Source organism: Camellia sinensis, chromosome 7, assembly GCF_055761805.1.
Source record: "Camellia sinensis isolate YWXY chromosome 7, ASM5576180v1, whole genome shotgun sequence".
Taxonomy (NCBI): domain Eukaryota; kingdom Viridiplantae; phylum Streptophyta; class Magnoliopsida; order Ericales; family Theaceae; genus Camellia; species Camellia sinensis.
In genome coordinates this window covers 79,000,554-79,013,446 of record NC_138967.1, presented here as the reverse complement: position 1 = coordinate 79,013,446, position 12,893 = coordinate 79,000,554, and the positions used below count along the sequence as shown (strand labels likewise).

The 12,893-nt window shown below is 32.9% G+C and overlaps 1 long non-coding RNA gene across 1 annotated transcript; it reads left to right on the top strand.

Annotated features, from left to right (window-relative positions):
* The first annotated feature begins 3,449 nt into the window (after positions 1-3,449).
* On the top strand, positions 3,450-5,063 carry LOC145795176 (uncharacterized). Its single transcript, XR_014335532.1, has 2 exons — positions 3,450-3,653; positions 3,754-5,063. It is a non-coding gene; the product is annotated as an uncharacterized LOC145795176 (long non-coding RNA).
* The last annotated feature ends 7,830 nt before the right edge of the window (positions 5,064-12,893 follow it).

Genomic DNA, 12,893 nt, shown 5'->3' with positions numbered 1-12,893 from the left:
GGGGTTGACACCAGTCTGGGAGGTGTCAACCCTTGTCCATTGCATGATCTGGTTTTACCTACTGAAATTTAGTGTTGACACCTCTGGTCCGAGGGTAGACACCTTAGCTGCTGCCAAACACAAGTGTCTTAGCTTTTCTTCTTGAGGATCAACACCACTCTTGCAAGAGTCGACCCCTGTGACTCTTTTTCTAGGTTTTATTCAGCTTGGGCCCTACTTTTTGGGGACTTTTGACTTATTCTTTCATTTGACCTTGGAGCTACTATTTATTAATACCTAGTCACTATAAATAGACCCAAAGATACTTCTCTCTCATTAGTTGCTTTCCTTTTTCCCCTCTCACCTGTAACTCTCTCCCTCTCTCAAAATTCACTTTCTCTCACTTAAATCCTTAGATCTACTCACCTAGAGGTGTCTTCTCACCTTGATTCTTTGAGATAAATTGTAGATCGCATCAAGTGCTTCCCTTTGATCCGAGTGGTTCATTATTTCGTTAACGTTGAGTTTTTCCAAGTTTTTCTCTTTCACCTTTCTAAGCTTGAGGTAGGAATTCTTCGCATCTCCTTATGAGTTTTAACTTAGCTATTTGTTTTATAAAACCACCTTGTGAAAGAAATGGAGTTTTGAACAATCATGGATTTTGGTTCGAAATTAAAAGGAGGGCTTTTCCAATGGTTTCATAGAAATGATTGTGGGATTGGAAATAAAGTGTTGAGGTAACATAATAGTTGGTTTTGATATTTGGAATTGGTTTTGGAAGAAAAATGGGGGAGTAGGGGATAGGGGGAGGTTTGCTCTAAATGTTGATTTTGTATAAATGATGGTAATGATGTTGGAAATATATAATTTAATTGTTATTGATGAAGATGGTGGCGTTGGGTATGTATTATCACTCACATCTTGAAATTTGGAAGGTTTATCTTCTGGAAATTATTTTGTTTTTTCTGTTTAGAGATATCTGTTTTGAGCTATCGATGGAGGATAGTTATGATTGTTGTAGAAATTGTATGAGAACTAGGAGAATAAAAACTAGGAGAATAAAAACTATTTCTCATTCATCCGCATCGAGCATTGTCATATGTTTTTACATTTGAAAAATGTATATTGTTTTGAGAAATGGTGAATACTTGGTGAATCTGGGTAGGAGGTGTGGTTACTATGATAAGTTGGCCTGTGTGTCCTTGGTAAAAGACCCGTGCGGATAGATGTTGAGCCTTCTGGTTAATACCGGTAAAATGACAAAAGAATAGTACTTGTATAGCCTGCTAACAGACACATACCTAAAGATTCACAGAGTTGTATTCACAGGTGTTGAGCCTTCCGGTTAATACCGGTAAAAATGACAAAAGAATAGTACTTGTATAGCCTGCTAACAGACACGTACCTAGAGATTCACAGAGTTGTATTCACAATCCGATTTTCTATAAAAAGGAAAATGTTTCATGAATGGTAACTTAAACCTAGCATGGCATGATTTGAAAGAGATATAAAATGTTTTGTTATGTGCATTTTACTCTTATAATTTTGTTAAGATTCATATATTGTGTTGGATTATTTCTACTGGGTTTTGATTCACCCTATCTAGGAAAAACATTTCAGCTGGTAATGGTATGCCTCCGCCAAAACAATAGCTTGAAAGGACTTGAAGCAAGAGTTTCATTTTGTTTAAATGGTGTATTTGTTTTATGCAAGCCAAGGGCTTTATATGTATTGAGATTTAAATCCATTTTGATATAACCAAGGACTAACTTGGAAAGTTATAAGTCTTTAGGGCATTCTCTTAATTGTTTATCTTTCATTTTGTATCCTTACCATGTAACACATGCTATACATTCAGAGTTAGACTTATGAATGTATATCTGCATGTGTTGCTCTTTTGTACATGAAATTATAATTAATGGAAGTTAATTATTTCATCTTACGTTGTCTTTAAAATTAATATTATGGATGAGTTGTTGTATTTATTTCGGAGAGTTACACTATAAATGGGCAAGTTCCTAAATTCTAATAGAGGGTATTGTAATTTGGCATGACAACGTAAAATTGATATTTATATTAATTTGAAATAGAAAATAAGGGATTGACATGTATGTTGAAAAAAATAATAAACAAATAACTATTTTCATTAGTTTCTTTAGAAGAGATGGACAGAGTGCTGAGATTGGCACAAATTTGAAAAATTAGTGTTTTATTAGAAAAAATAATAATTTTGAAAACTTAGGATTTAATTTGCCAATAGAATCAAACTTTGGGTTTTTTATTCCCCCAAATATGAAAGTCTTCGTGTAGTTAAATTTTAATATTCAAGTATATATAAATGCTTCAACTAACTTCCAACACGATGTTATAATCAAAACATTTTCAATTTTTTATATCTAATTTTTATGATTTTAAATATAGAAATCAAATAAACAAGACACCAAAAAAAAAAAACTACTTGCTCCAAAAATCATAAAATTAATTATGAATATTTTTTATTAATTTTATAATTATGAATATTCCTAGAGTTCAAAAAAAAAATTATGAATATTTCTAAATATATGTCTAACATGTTTATGAAACAATTTCAAAAGTTTACTACTATTGCTTAGATAAAAAAAATTCTGCCTAATGTGAAATCTCACTTCAATTTTTTTGTAAAACAAAATTCGGAAAAACTATTTTGCAATAGTAAAATAGGAGAGATAGACACATGAGCTTCAATTTATACAACAAAAATGTCTCCTTGCACCCATTTTTTAATTACATCCCACCCCAAAATTTTAAATTTTAAATTTATCTTGTTATACACCCACCATAATACTCAAAATATCATTGTCCCTAACCTTCTTTCTTCTTTTCACATTCCTCCCACAATTCAAATCCTAACTCCAAACCCGTCCCACCACCAACCCCTAACCACCACAACCACCTCCGACCTTCACTCTCCAACCTCCTTCACACCTATGACCACCCTCACAATCCTTTCCACCGTAATTTCCAACCCCTCAAACCTCCCCCACCCTCACAAATTGCCATGCACACAGCCTTTTAGCTTTGCTACTAGCTCCCTCGTAGAGAAAGAGAGAGAAATCAACTGAGAGAGTTAAAGAAAGACTGTTCAGAATATCAGTGTTGAACCAATGGCATTTGTACGGCTTCCCTATGCTATAGGGCTGGGCAACGGATCCACCGGCCTACCAGATCCGCACGGACCGACCCGACCCGACCCGACACCAAATGGGTGGATGCGTGCTACCTGGCAAACGGATGCGGGCCAAGATTTTACATTCTAGCAGATTTGGGTCTGGTGGCGGATGGCCCGCCATTATATCCGTGTAACCTGACCCGCCGTTTGTCTCCGGTTTTTTTACATTTTTTTTATATTTTTTGTACGCCCCCTCCCTCCTTCTTTTCTGATCTCATCATCAAAAGACCTAACCCTTTCTTCTTCTTTGACAATACTCTCTCTCTCTCTCTCTCCCCTCAAAACCCTACCCTACCCATCTACCGACGGCGACTTTCTCATCATCCGACGATCTTTTCCATCGGCGATCGAAGATCTGCTTCTTTTTTTTTTAATCTCTTTTTTGAAAATCTCATATTAAAACCCTAACGGTTAGGGCCTACCCCTTTCTTCGACTGAAAGAGGATCGTTGATCATGGTGGTGGTGGTGAGTTCTGTTTTTGTCTTCATCTTTCCTCTTCTTGTCTTCTTCTCCTGAATCTCTAACTGTTTTTATTTTTTTAATTTTTTGTTTTGTTTTGTTGTAGTTCTGAAAGCAAAGAGATGGTGAGATTAGAGTAAGAGTTCTGCACACACACAGAGAGAAGCTTACAGAGAGACGAAGTTTACAGAGAGTTCGAAAACCAGAGGTTTGTGATTTTGATTTTATATCTGTGTTTGTGATTTCATATCTGTGTTTGTGTGATTTCTATTTGTGTCTATCTGTGATTTTATATCTGTGTTTGCTCTTCTTCTCTCCTCTTCTTCTCTTCTCCTTATTCTCTTCTCCTGTTCTCTGGTATGTTTCTCTGGTATGTCACTCCACACTCTGGTTTGTCTCTTGTTCTCTAGTATTCATTGGGTAATGCTTATTGGTTGATGAATTTTGTAATCATATCCAGTATATTGGTTGATACTCTACACAAATTGTTGATTACAAACTAGTTGAAACACAAACGGTTAGGGCACGTATCAATTTGGATACTCTTTAATTTATGGCCAAGCTATGAAACACAATACCCAATTTTTGTTGAATATTTTGCTCTAGACCTATTAATGGGCAGTGATGGTATGTTAATGTATCTGCATTCTCATTTACCTCTTAAACTGATTTACGGTATGTTAATGACTCAAGCAATTTGTGTTATAAACTAATTAAGAACTGCTTGGGAAATGAATGCTTTAGGAACTACTTGAGAAATGAATGATTTAGGAACTACTTTGGAAATGAATGATTTAGGAATTGATTTAATACTATTACAGTGCTTCCATACAGATTAATTTTTGGACAGTTAAGAGACGAGGGCATTTGAGATATTCAAAATGAAAATAATAGATTAATTTTTGGACAGCAACCTGTCAGACAAGGTTTTTTTGGATAGTTCATTGGTTTCTTTTTCATATTTATCATCTTTTTTTTGCATTAGTCCTTCATGTATTAGCCCTTCTCTCTGTTTTGAAATCTGATTTGTATTACTTTTTCATGTATTACTTACTGCTGTAGACCATGGATTGAAATAGACCATGCTGTAGTCCTTTATGTGAATGGGTGTAGACCATTGTAATGAATTTTGAGAGTGCTTTTCAAAGAATTATGCCCATGCTGTAGACCATGGATTGACTGAAATACATAATGCAAAAATACATAATTCACTCTCCTCAGTAATGCTACCTGTTTGAATGCAACCTGTTTGAATTGTAATGCAACCTGTTTGAATTGAAATTCATAAATCAATATGTATTATGTAATGCAACAAACAGGTAACAGTGTAATGCAACCTGTTTGAAATTCATAACATTTTCCATTGTAATTGTAATGCAACCTGTTTGAATTATGCCCATTATGTATTTCAGTGTAGACCATTGTAATGCAACATGTTTGAATTATGCCCATTGTAATGAATTTTGCATTGCCCAGGTTGCACTGTCCAAGTTGATTAATAGATGTGAATGAATAAATATTGCATTGTCTAGGGGTTTTTTTTTTTTTTTTTTTTGTTGAAAATTTATAAAATTTCAAACTGCCAAACCGATTCGCATCCATCCGCCAATCCACCAAATCCGCATCCGCCGGATTGGCGGACGGATGGGAATTGATTTTTTCCAATCCGCTAATTTGGCGGATGGATGGCGGATTGGAGGTTTCGTGGCGGCAATCGATCCGCGCCCACCCCTACAGTGCTGAACCAATGGCGTTTTTCCAACTTATTCCCAACACTGATTCAATGGCCAATATTTAAACTACATAGACACTTGAAGTTGAACCAATGGCCTTAGTTTGATTTCTTCTTATCGAATCAATGGTGATCATTCAGAAACAGGCCATCAAACAAAAAGGAAAGGTTGTAGGGAGGTTAGGAGAATCAGAAAGGGGAGAGAAAGGGGAAGGGGCATCGAGTAGAGCAATAAATGGGGGTGGATGGCGTCGAAAAATTAGTTTAACTTAATAAGAGTGAATTACACTAATGGTCCCTATAGTTTAGAACTTATGTCACTTTAGTCTTTAACTTTTCAATTGTGATACATGTGACCCAGAATTTTGAATCTTGCTTCAAATAAGGACAATTGAAAATACGATTGTTTAATTTCAAGGGTAAAATCTTCAATTTGATAAAATAAAAACTAATTTGACAAAAATAAATGTCAAAAAAAATATTTTTATTTTTTAAAAATTATTTCTACCTACTAAAGATAAAATTGTGTAAAATTGATAAATCTTTTAGACATTTATTTATTTATTTATTTTACCAAATTAATTTTTATTATTTGTTTGGATGATGATCATGTAATGGGTGGTTTTTATTTTCATAAAATTAGTTTCTATTTTTCCAAAAGTCAAATATGGCGACAACTTTGATATCATTATTAAACTAATCCATTAAATCAAAAAATTCAAAACTGAAAACATTTCATGTATTAAATATATCGATTACACATTAAAATTATAACAATCATCCATTACATGATCATCATCCAAACACATAATAAAAATTAATTTGATAAAAAACAAATGTCTAAAATATTTATTAATTTTACATAATTTTATCTTTAGTGGGTAGAAAAAAAATTTAAAAATTCAAAAGTATTTTTTTGATATTTATTTTTCTAAAATTAGTTTATATTTTATAAAATTGACGATTTTGCCCTTGAAATTAAGGAAGATATTTTCGATTGTCCTTATTTGGAACAAGATTCAAAATTTAGGGTCAAATGTGTCACAATTGAAAAGTCAGGGACCAAAGTGACACTAATCCTAAATTATAGGAATTGTTAGTATAATTCGCCCATTTAATAATCGTAGAGTTTTTTTGCTGATCAAAAAAATAAATAAAATAATCGTAGAGTTTTCATTTTATCATATTTGTTTCCAAAAAAATGAATGGTTTTTTTTTAAAAAAAAAAAAATTGTAATCTATTTTCTCGGAGACAAACTTTTCGTCTGAAATTGATGGAAGTATGTTTTAAGTGTAAATTAGAAAATTTTCAACCATTAAGGGCTAAAATGAATAAAAAATATTTTGAGGACCAAAGTGAAAAATTATAAAACCTAAGTGGGCAAATTATAATTTTCCTCATTAGAAATTTTTAGTGTGTTTTATTTACTATTGATTAGAAAAATATGTTGGAGATATATTTTGCGAAAGAGCATAATTTACATTATTTTCTCGCTCTTAAACACAATAATATCATTTTTTCTTATATCTAGGGTTGAGAGAATGAAATAAGGTATAGAATTATTGTAGCATTTTCTTTTGCCAAAATTCTACAATTATTTTTTTCCTTTCCTTTGTGTTGCATTTGCATGGAACATTGTAAATAAAGAAATGAAAGAAAGAAGCAAGTTGCAGTCTTCAATTCCCATAATCGAAGTTCCTCTCCCCCCATTGCGGTGTGACTCCCTCCCCAAAAATCTGTTCCCTTCCCTATTTCAGTCGCGAACCCCATCCCCATCCCCATCTCTCATCAGATAATTGTCTATGTCCATCATCAACGACTAACTCCTTTTTTTTTTTCTTTTTTTTCCTGTCCTTTTTCTTTTGTGAATAAAATTTCTTGAACTATATGTTCAGTATCAAAATTACTTCTTCTTTTTTTTTTTTTGCCCTGTCCTGTGTGAATAAATTTTTTTTGTTATCGCTGCCTTTGTTTTGGCAATGAGCAAAAAGCTGGATTTTGTTATTTTTTTCTCTCTCTATGAATAAATTTTCCCACGTGTGGGTTTTATTCCATATATTTGTTAGATATATATTATTCATTATTATTGTAATTTATTGGGTTTCATCGTAATATCATATATGAATCAAATAAAAAAATTATGATAATGTCAATTTCATAAATAAAATTATTTTCGATAATAACTCTCCCCCACTCCGACCCAAACCCAAAACAAAACCCAAGCCTGCAAAATATAACCTCCACCTTCGACCCTATTTGATCAGCAACGTAATAAGAAATTTAACAATAATATTAAAATTCTATTTATAATTAAAAAAATATATTATATATTGTACATATATTAAAATTATATTTTATTTATAACATAATAAAAACTCATTAGATATTCTATATTCTATAAAAATTCAACAATATATTACACATGTATTACATAAATATGTAATATTATTATTTATTTATTACTCTATTTGCAAGTCAAATATGGTTCTGGTAAAAAAATATTTTCCCCGCCCTCACCTAGAACTCAATCAGGTTTTTCAGAAATTTCCTCAAATCCAACCATACCCTATTCAACCAACCCCAAATTCATCCCATTAGAGTTTGGGGGGGGGGGGGGGGGGCGTTGGAGACCCAGCGGATCGAGGCATTTTGCCATCTGTAGCTATGGTACACATGTTTGTGCCATATGTAAGTTATGATATTTGTGAGGTTCATTATCAAAAATGTCATAACTCAATCTCATGGCATGAGAGTCCCAACTAAAAAAAAGAAGCAAGAGTTATAACTAAATACCACATAAAAAATTAATCAAAGAATTCTTGGATCATAACCAAAATAGCGTTATAACTAAAATCACAATGAGCTCCTTTGGAAAGTTGGTTATTTTAGTTGATTTTTTTAAATAAAAAAAAAACTATTTTAAGCTGCCTAAAAAAGTTATGTTTCAGAAGATAGTTGGCTTTTTTTATTTTTTATTTTTTTATAGTTGATTTGATGGTTGTAAGAAAAAAAACGAAATAATTCTGTTTTGCATGTAACATTTTATCTTGTTGACTATTTTAGCATATTTTGTCTTTATTGACTATTTTAATCTAAAACCTTTCTCCCAAATAGGGCCAATGTGTATAACCAAGCCATAATCAAGTCAAAATTAAGATCTCAATAAGTCATAACCAAATATCATAAATATCATAATTAGAATGCATATGTTAAAGATCATAATAAATATCATTATTAGAGTACCCCAATAAAATTTCCCGATCAATGAATGTACAAGTAAGTGATGTTTGTTAATCAATATATTGGGGAAGATAGGGGAAGATAGTTCGCTTTTTGACTATTTTAATCAAGTAAGTAGTTTTTTTTTTGGACTATTTTAGCCTAAAGGTCCGTTTGGCAACATGGTTTGTGGCTAAAATAACAACAAAAGACAAAATAAGCTATTTCAGTCACAACAAACAAAACATCACATCCAACACATAATTATTACATTCTTCTTTCACAAAAAAAGCCACAAACGCCAAAAAGCCAAAAAGCCCTTCCAAAATCAAGCTTTTTAGCCCTAGCTAAAATAGCTAAAAAAGCCAAAAATTTAACTCACTTCCCAAGAAAAATAAAATATTTTAATCCAAAAAATAAAATAATTAAAAGTCTTGTTGGATGTGACATTTTTTGGATGTGACATTTTGTCTTGTTGAATATTTTAGCATATTTTGTCTTTGTTGACTATTTTAATCCAAAAACTTTCCTCCCAAACAGGGCCAATTTATATAAACAAGTCATAATCAAGTCAAAATTAAAATCTCAATAAATCATGACCAAATATCATAAAGATTATAATTAGAGTGCATATGTTACAACCTCCAATAAAATTTACCTATCAATGAATGTACAACTAATTGATGTTTGTTAATAAATATATTGTTTTCCAATAGGTCCTATGATAATTAATGACATTATTCACCAAATAATATTTAAAAAGTCACTAATTGTTAATTTTTAGCGACAATTTAAAAATTATCACAAAAAGGTCAATAATTATAAGTTTTAGCAACAGTTTAAAAACATCGTTACAAAAAAGTTACTAATTTTCAACTTTCAGCTACAATTTAAAAAATTTGTCACAGAAAAACGTTACTAATTGTAAGTTTTAGCAACAATTTATAAAAATCGTGACAAAAAAAATTTACTAATCGTCAATTTTTAGCGACAATTTCATTCGAACTTATTTTCCATAGAACTTGATATAAATTTAATCAAACTATTATCTATTCGTAATTTATCCCAATGGCTTCGTTTGGGAAGTTGCTATTTTAGTAGGCTATTTTAGTTTTTAGCTATTTTAGTAGGCTAAAATTTTTGTGTTTGAGAAGATGATTGGATTTTTTTATGGTTGGATGTGATGTTTGTGAGAGAAAAAGTGAAATGATTATGGGTTTGATGTGATATTTTGTCTTATTAGCTATTTTAGCCTATTTTGTCTTTTTGTGAATTTTAGTCTAAATTAGGCTATTTTTTTTCTTCCCAAACACCCCCAATATATTTAGAAGACTTGTGAACAAAAGAATAATGTTTGGGACCCCCTTTTGGGGGTCACCCCCTCACCCCCTTTGCCACGTGGCAGGGGGTGATTGGAGGAGCAGGAAAAAAAAGAAAAAGAAAAAGAAAAGGTAACCAATGAGAGAGAGAGGGGGTCAAAGGGGGTGGGGGAAAAAGGGGGGATGAATCATTACTCTGTACAAAATCAGTAGAAAATTCCAATCAGTGAAGAGTGGGTAGAATAAGTACCACGGCACGTATATGCTATGTGATAATGAAGATTGGCATGTATTGAACCAGAACAAGTGGGGATGGAATAATTACCAAGCAAACAAGTATTATTTTGGAACAGTTGGTCTTCGGATGTCATGTCATGTGCACTAAACTATATTAGGGTGTACATAGTAATAGGTAATGGAGGAGGAGGTCAAATAAATCAAACTAGAAAATGTCCCTGAAACATGGGCAACGTGCCTTCTTGACTTTGCTTCTCCTCCTATACTAAACAAAAAGAAAAACGGCTTGATTGCGTTTGTGTGTATCAAAGACAGTGAACCAAGATATAGGCTCAATTAGAATTTTAGGCAAGAATTTGTTGACACTAGCACATGTAACTTCTTTTGTTCACATATCAGACAAACTATTAATAAAACGAATATTCACTAAATTATACTTTCACATTTTACATAAAATTCTATTTAATTTTTCAATTGTAACATTTACCATCTTACATTTTGGTTAAGTTAAAATATGATTATTCTGTTAGTTTGATATTATATTGCCTAGCAGAAATTGTCATGCGACGCTCTCATGAGGCACCTTTTTGAAATTAAATAATAATACAACAATGATTCATCCCCCTTTTTCCCCCACTCCCTTTGACCCCCTCTCTCTCTCATTGGTTATATTTTTTTTTTTTTTTTTTTTGATAAGCAAAAGAGAGCTTTATTGATGAAGGAAGCAGAACAAGCATACAACTTACAACAATAAAGAGGGAAGTGCAAAAGCATCACCGCAGGCCTTAGCAATCCCAACTAGGTTGGCACCGCTAGGGAAGCAAAATCATCTGCTAGCACTTGACCCAAGATTGGCGAGAAACCAATCCAGAGAAAGCAAGAGAAAGGGAAAAGAAAAAAAAGAAAAACCAGACCAGTCACCAAAACATTGACTAAACAGAAGAATAAGCATGCTCTACCACTAAACAAGAAACAATCCACACAGCAGCAGCCACAGCAGAGCGCCTCAGCAGCCACAAGATTGGTTACATTTTCTTTTTCTTTTTCTTTTTTCCTGTTACCATCTTCTCTTTACTATATTTTATAAACCAGTTGCTGCCAACCACAACAAACTTGTTATTTACCTACCGTTTTTGTGCAACACGTTACCCATTCCCAGCTACCGACACTACTAAAAAGCAGGGCTTTTGAGTCGGCAGCTTGCCGTCGCAAATAGCGGATTTGCCGACGCAAAAACTTTTTGCGACGGCGTTTCGACGGCAACTCAAGGGACGAAAATGGTGGGGTCGCAAAAAGTTTTTGAGTCGGCAATCTGCCGACGCAAAAAGTTTTAATTTTTTGAGACGGTAGATTGCCGACTCAAAAAGTGGTTAAATGTTTTAAAAAATTTAACTCACAATTTTCTCACTGAGGCTCCCAAGGTTCGAACACACACCCATTTGGACAAGTTGACCCAAGGTCAACGCACTACACCCACTTCACCACCACACCTCTTTCAGATATTAAATGAGATATATATTATTTATAGTATATACACTTAATATTAATATAAAAGTATATGTATAAATAAATATATGTATTAAATATAATCAAGTAAATAAATATATATCTTGGTTATAAATTTTTTTTTTTGCTACGGCATCAGTTGCCGACACAAAAAGATCTAATTTTTTGCGTCGGCACAAATTTGCCGACGCAAAAGGTCTATGCCGACTCAAAAGGTCTAATTTTTTGCGTCGGCACAAATTTACCGACGCAAAAGGTCTATGCCGACTCAAAAGGTCTATCTTTTGCGTCGGTAAATTCAACCGACTCAAATAATACTATCAAATATTAATTTTTTGTGTCGGCCAACGGTGCCGACACTAAAGGTTTGGTATTTGAGTCGGTAACTCTGTGCCGTCTCAAAAAGGCTACCTTTTGCGACGGTAAAATTTGCCGACTCAAAAAACCGACTCAAAAGACCCTTTTTTTAGTAGTGCGATGGTCACTACTCATCCCTTTCTTGTCACTCCCACCCATGCTTTGCTACCAATAGCCACTACTCGCCCCCCTTGTGGTATGCCAGAAAACGGTATCGAATAGAACGAAAGGTGTGGCCGACAATCATTTGGCCTAATGGTTGTGAAGTGGTTGTTGGGTTTAGCTAAGTGGGCTTGGGTAATCATTTGGCCTAGTGGTTGTGAAGGACGATATGGTGTGATGTTTAATCTAATCCAGATACCTTCTGTTACGGATAAATTAATTAGATCTTGAGTAATCATTTGGCTTAATGGTTGTGAAGTACATCATGGTGTGATATTTTGGGTTCAACTCTAATGGAGAAGAGTTTGATACCTGGTTGGTTTATTTTTACCCCATTATGGGGGTTATATATAATTAGTAGTGGTTGTTGGGTTTAGTTAAGTGGGCTTGGTGGATTGGTTGTGAGACTTTGATTTTCTAACAATTGTGAACTAGTGATATGTTATATAAATATTTTTAATAATATAATTACTCTTTTATCTATTGACCAAAAATAATAATAGTAATAATAATAATAATAATAATAGTCATTTTGATTACAAAATTAACATGTATGGTTGGTTCACATGTCAATTTTGCATACCCTTTTCATAATAGAATGTCAACGAAAAGGTTGAGATTAAAATAAATGATAAGATTAGTTGAGAAGAATGTAATAATTTTTAATTGGGGGATAAAGTAATAATGGCCAATAATTAAGAAAAGTAAAGTAT